Here is a 6606-nt window from a genome sequence, read left to right as displayed (position 1 = left end):
AGAAAAACAGCTAATTCCAAAAGGTTCACATACTTTTTCTTGCCACGATAGATAGATAGATAGATAGATAGATAGATAGATAGATAGATAGATAGATAGATAGATAGATAGATAGATAGATAGATAGATAGATAGATAGATAGATAGATAGATAGATAGATAGATAGATAGCACACATATACCTATACTTGTGTTTTCTACACACCCGTAGCTTTCTTCATTCAGCTCGACTGGTTTTTCCGGTTGAGGAGTGAATGCGTTTATTGTGGGAGTAGCAGCGCCAAACACCTAGCGACCGCAGCAGCGTGCGCTTGTGACAGGGATCGAGCCAGCTTGACTCATGAATATTAATGACGTAGCGCGAGGTGGTCCCAGTAGGCCTATCTGATTGGCTGAAAGGTGTAAGTAGGCTCTGGTCAGCTGGCGAATAAACGCATCCTACTCTGGGTTATGAATAATAAATACGTTGCGTGACTGGTCGCTCCATGAAAGTTACCTAGAAACGTAATTGTGGAGACATTTATATTCATGAGGTTGTGTTCGTCTAGGATTTATGAATTTACGACCCGCCCTCTTTACTTTGAAACACTGAAGTTTCAGATGTACACATCTACAACCCTAAAGAACGCATAAAGGACGTGTGTCTGTCCTCGGGATCTACATTTTCAATCTTATGGAATAAATTTCTCTCCATACAGGTAAATGTTCAACTTTTAAACTCACATCTATTTGTGTTATTCATATGTCGTGGTATTTCTAATTAAAACAAAAGGTATGCTAATGTGGGCTTTTGTATTTATTTATTTAACATTAGTTTGCTGCATATTTAATATATATGACAACTGCAACAATACTACATATTTCCCTTCTTTCACTATTAATGCAGGGTTCAAAGACAGACAGTTCACTGTAAGAGTCGCTTATTTATAAGTTACCAATTAGTAACAGGTGCAGATTACAGTGCACCACTAAGATAAGGTTTTCTTTTCTGTATTTTTTCTATTTTGGTAACACTTTTAATAATAAGTTATTCACTTTATGTGATGCTTAACAACAATAGTTAATTTACATTCATATATGGAGATATGGCACTTCTAACTATTTAAATGAACATTAACGATCATTAAATACAATAATTTTGTCATGCATTATATAATATACTGTTGATGTTTGCCAATGTTTTAAATGAAATCCAGTTGCATATATGTTAAATCCACCTTGAGAAAAGCAGGTAAATAAACCTGGCTGTTGAACAAAAGGAGGTTTATTGGTCCTCTGGTGACGTGCAATGGCCATTGGGTTTGTAATGAGCTCAACAGGCAAATTTGTGCATTATAATTTGCATATGTTCCTGGTGAGAGCTGATCTACTTAGGTTACATGTTGTGAACCAGTTCCAGTTTCTGGAATGCTTTCTTGTAAGTTTTCCAGATCAACATTTTATTAGTGTGTAAAAATCATTTGATCCCAAGAAGGTGAGACTGTACACATGTTTTAATAATCTAATACAGGGGCATGTCAGGGGTGGCAAAGGGGTGGCAAGAGTCGAGGAAGGGGTGTCATTTTTTATCAAATCTGGACAGGCCCCATTTGCAGCAGCCATCACTCCAGCACCTTATCCTTGAGTAATCATGCTTAATTGATTATTTGGTACTAGAAAACCACTTGCCGTTTTAGCAAACACAGTTGAAAGTTTACACAGTGAACAGGGGGACTCTCCTCATCCACCACCAGTGTGCAGCATCCACCTGGATGATGCGATGGCAGCCATTGTGCGCCAGTATGCTCACCACACACCAGCTACTGGTGGAGAGGAGAGAGTGGAGTGATAGAGCCAATTAATGGATGGGGATTATTAGGAGGTTGTGATTGAGAAGGGCCAATGGGCGAATTTGGCCAGGGGTTACATCCCTACTCTTTTCGAGAAGTGTCCTGGGATTTTTAATGATCACAAAGTGTCAGGACCTCGGTTTAACGTCTCATCCGAAGGACGGTGCCTTTTTACAGTATAGTGTCCCCGTCACTATACTGGGGCATTAGGACCCACACAGATTGCAGGGTGAGCACCCCCCGCTGGACTCCCTAATACCTCTAAACATTAGGACTGTACAATACAGTCTTCAAAGATAAAGGACAACTGTCTCTAACAAGGACAGAAAGAGATGTGGAAGACCAGATGTGCAACTAAACAAGAGGATAAGTACATCAGAGTCTCTAGTTTGAGAAATAGACGCCTCACATGTCCTCCGCTGACAGCTTCATTGAATTCTACCCGCTAAACACCAGTTTCATGAACAACAGTAAAGAGATGACTCAGGAGGACTTATGGGAAGAATTGCAAAGAAAAAGCCACTTTTAAAACAGAAAGAGTGGACAAGGAAACACAGATATTGGTCAACAGATAATTGGAAAAGAGTGTTATGGATCTTAACCCCATTGAGCTTTTGTGGGATCAGCTAGACTGTAAGGTGCGCGAGAAGTGCCCGACAAGACAGTCACATCTATAGGAAGTGCTACAGGAAGTGTGGGGTGAAAGGTCACCTGAGGATCTGGACAAACTGACCGCTAGAATAACAAGGATCTGCAAATCTGTCATTGCTGCAAATGGAGGATTTTTGGATTGAAGTAGTTTAAGAAGTTCTGAACATTTCTTTCAAATTGCAACAGTAATTTTTCACGTTATTAATGTCCTGACTATACATTGTGATCAGTTGAATGCAACTTTGGTGAATAAGAGTACCAATTTCTTTCCATAAGAGCAAAATCTGTACATTATTCCAAACTTTTGGCCACCAGTGTAGTTTCTCAAGTATTTAGTAGCTTTTAGCTGATAAAATCATTCATCATCGATAAACTCTCTTGGTGGTGACTCCAATAAATACCAATAAGGGACTGTCTGATAACTTTGTTTACTTTTTTGCTTGCTCCATATGGCAGTCATTAACATGTTTTTTGAGGTCAACACATTTTGTCACTCCAGCAATACATCATACCTGACAAACGCTGGCTTGCCGTTTGACCGGTTTGCTCAATGAAGACAGATTTCTGCAGAGCTATGATGAAAAACTCGAGAAGTGAACACTTTTTTTCCACCCGTGGGCTGTGGATAATATTTCAGTGCCATAGCTTAAAGGATTTTCCATATCACAGCCTGTTTATGGCAACTGGATGTTACGAAGCAAACTGAGATAATGAAACTTTGCCTAACTTTGTATACAGTCTAAGGGGGGCTTAAAGCATTTGTTTTGAACACTGATAAAAAAACAATGTAGTCAACAGTTACGAAATTTCAACATTCTGTCTGCAAAGAGAAATGTCTCCATGTGGCAGGGTGTATGCCGGCTTCCAGACCGATAATATGAGATTCACACTTCAGTTGAGAGTGATGCTGGTCATTTATTGTGGGTTACACAGGGTGTGTATAAACAGCCTGCAGAGAAATGTCTAGTCGTTTCTTGTTTGAGGAACTCTAGGTGGATTGAAAAACTTAAAAATCTAGCTCAACCTGAGTAACATGGCCTTAGAGAAACCTACTGGATTGGTTTTTTGTGTCTTTCCCAGAGTGCACTGGTTTGATGTGTGGTTTAAAGCTGCTACAAAGAAACATTATAAGTATTGTTTCATTCATTGATTAACTAATTAATAAGAGCTTGTACCCTTCATACCAGCTTAGGTAAGCTTAGTTGCTGGTTCGATCCATTGTGCCCTTAAGCAAGACACCTACATTGCATGCACAATTATTAGGCAAACTGTATTTCTCAGGATTCATTTTATTGTTGAACAAACATTAATGCTCTCAGTCAGTCCAAAATGCCCATGAATGTTTAACAAAGAAAAAGTGAGTTTTGTCTTTGTCAGTGGATTATATTGTTATATTTATGCACAATTATTAGGCAACTAAATTACAAAAAATATTTCTCCCAACTCAATTGTTTATTGTCAATTTTTAGAGAAGGTGCAACAAATAAGTAACACAAAATGGCAATTGAATAACATTTTTGGCCTTTCAAAAATATTCAGTGACCGATATAGCCACCCTTCTTTTCCCCATACTACCATGAGCCGTCCATCCATGGAGATTTTTGATCTGTTCACGATCAACTTTCGCTGAAGCAGCAACCACAGCCTCCCAAATGCTGTTCAAAGAGGTGTATTGTCTTCCCTCACTGTAAATAAGATGTTTGAGATGCTTGAGGAAGGGGGCCCAAGCCATTATTTGGGCATCTTTGAGGCCCTTGCTGGCTATCCAAGCTGTGGAGTACTTAGATGAATGTGATGGAGCATTGTCCTGCATAGAGATCATGGTCTTCTTGAATGCTGAGGACTTCTTCCTATACCACTGCTTGAAGAAAGTACCAACTACCACATCCTTAATGAAAGTAGCCCATACCAGTACCCTTTCTCCACCTTGCTGGCACCTGACTCGAAGTGGTGCCCTGTGTCCATTAGTGATACAGCAACGGGCCCGTCCATCTGGTCCATCAAGTGTCACTCTCATTTCATCTGTCCAGAAAACCTTTGAAAAATTTGTCTTCATGTATTTCTTTGCCCAATCTTGACGCTTCAACTTGTGAATATGTTCAGTGGTGGTCATGTTTCAGCCTTCTTGACCTTGGCCATGTCTCTGAGCACTTCACACCTTGTACTTCTGGACGCTCCAGGTAGGTTGCAGTTCTGGAATATGGCGACACTGCAGGATAATGGGTTCCTGGTAGCTTCACATTTTATTCTTCTCAAGTCTTTTGCAGTTAATATGCCTCTTTTCTTCTCCATGTCCTGTTGACTATTCGCAAAAAAACACTTGATTGTCCGGTGGTCATGCCTCAATAGTTTAGCTTTTTCAAGAGTGTTGCATCCGTCTGAAATCATTTTGCAATATTTGACTTTTCAGTGTCAGTTAAATCTCTTTTTTGGCCCATTTTACCTGAGGTAATGAAGCTGCCTAACAATTATGCACACCTTGATTTTAGGTGTTAGTCACTTTCACCACACCCTCCCTCATTTCACAAATACATGATTGAATACAATAAGCATTCAAGTTTATATGGTTTGGAGTTGGAAAAAGTGCATGGAAATAATGATGACCAGTGGTTAAATTAAGAAATAGATCAATATTTAAGCCTTTTTTTAACTATAAATCTCCACTTTAAAACAGCCCTCCTAAGCGCTCTGCTCTCCTAAGAGTTCTTCTTCTTTTGCTTTTGGAGATTCACATTATTTGTGCATATCGCCACCTACTGGGCAGGAAGGAGAATTTATAGGATAAAACGACTATTGATCAGTTTTTCACCCACATCTATCATATCCCTTCTGAAGATATGAATTTAACCACTGGAATTTTATGGACAACTTTTATGCTGCCTTTATTAGAGGCAGACCTATATACAGTATCGGTTTTACCGATTAATCTTTGCCGATAGTTGCTTTTTGGAACTATCGGTTATCAGCAAATATTCATGCTTACAGTTGCCGATCGTTTTTTATTTCTCTGTGGCCTCTAAAGGTGAAATAAAACAATCACTGACAATATTCATCCATATTTTTATCCTAACTTCAATGCAAATTTGGTTATTTTGATAGTTAAAGCTGCACTATGTAACTTTGTGCTCTCTAGCGACATCTGTGGTTGACACTTAAAATTGCAAGCAGTTTGCGGAAGAACGCTTTATGTCAGTCGTGTTCTGGCGCTGCTCTTCCTCTTCCAAATTTGAGCTTACCTGGACATCACATGTGTGTGATCATGACTGGAGCCGGAGTCATAACATGCTATTTTCATGTTGATATTATGTTATACGATTAAACATTTGAAACGGAAATATTACTTGCTTTGATGAAGGTAAACATTACTCTTATTTACATATTTTACATTATTAACACTTTTAGATAGAGAACTGGGGACTCTCGTCAGCCACCACCAGTAGATCTTAATATGATTATTCAAGTGTTTTATCTACTATTAATGTTTGATTTGTACGACAATTTTCAATTTAAGTGGTTAAACTTGTGATATGGCTGATACGAGTTCAATAGAAGACTTTATTATTGTTGTACTATATTGTCCAGCCTCAGTTACTACAATAGCACGTCTATGCAATACACACAATAACACACAATAAACTAAAAACATAAAACAAGGATTCAATAATAATGGGGATAAAATATACTTTATTAAACATAAAAATAATATACTTAAATATGCAATATAACTGTGCACCACGCCCTTAAACATGTCACAGTAACGTCACCGGACAACGTAGATACATCACGATCGGTAAACACACGAGTAATGTTTGATTCATAAAAGCATGACAAGCAATATAAGCTTCAACAACCCTACCAGCAAACATATCCATGCATTAAAGCTGGTAAACAACTTCACAAACGGATGAGAGATAAACATCCATCTAGACTGTAATGATGCTGTCCTGAACTGTGTGAATGTTACTGAACTGAATTGAACAGTTATTTTCTCCAGCCAGAACAAGAGACAGCCAGTTCTTCTTTCCTGTGTCTGCAGACATGATGTAATGATGCAAAGATGTACGTCATAAGCCAGCGATTGTGCGCCAAATCAGATCAGACAGGTCAAAATACAAATAATTTGGTT

The 6606-nt window shown here is 38.6% G+C and overlaps 1 protein-coding gene across 1 annotated transcript in view; it reads left to right on the top strand.

Annotated features, from left to right (window-relative positions):
- The first annotated feature begins 583 nt into the window (after window positions 1-583).
- LOC127622909 (trichohyalin-like) overlaps window positions 584-6606 on the top strand; it is a 30970-nt gene continuing 24947 nt past the window's right edge. Inside the window, exon 1 of the mRNA XM_052097075.1 lies at window positions 584-698. The gene's annotated coding sequence lies outside the window, so the exon portion shown is untranslated. The remainder of the gene's footprint in view (window positions 699-6606) is intronic.

The sequence above is a fragment of the Xyrauchen texanus genome, chromosome 3 (genome assembly GCF_025860055.1).
Source record: "Xyrauchen texanus isolate HMW12.3.18 chromosome 3, RBS_HiC_50CHRs, whole genome shotgun sequence".
In the NCBI taxonomy this organism is placed as follows: domain Eukaryota; kingdom Metazoa; phylum Chordata; class Actinopteri; order Cypriniformes; family Catostomidae; genus Xyrauchen; species Xyrauchen texanus.
Note: the sequence above shows the minus strand (reverse complement) of the source record. Positions and strands in the feature narration are given on the sequence as shown.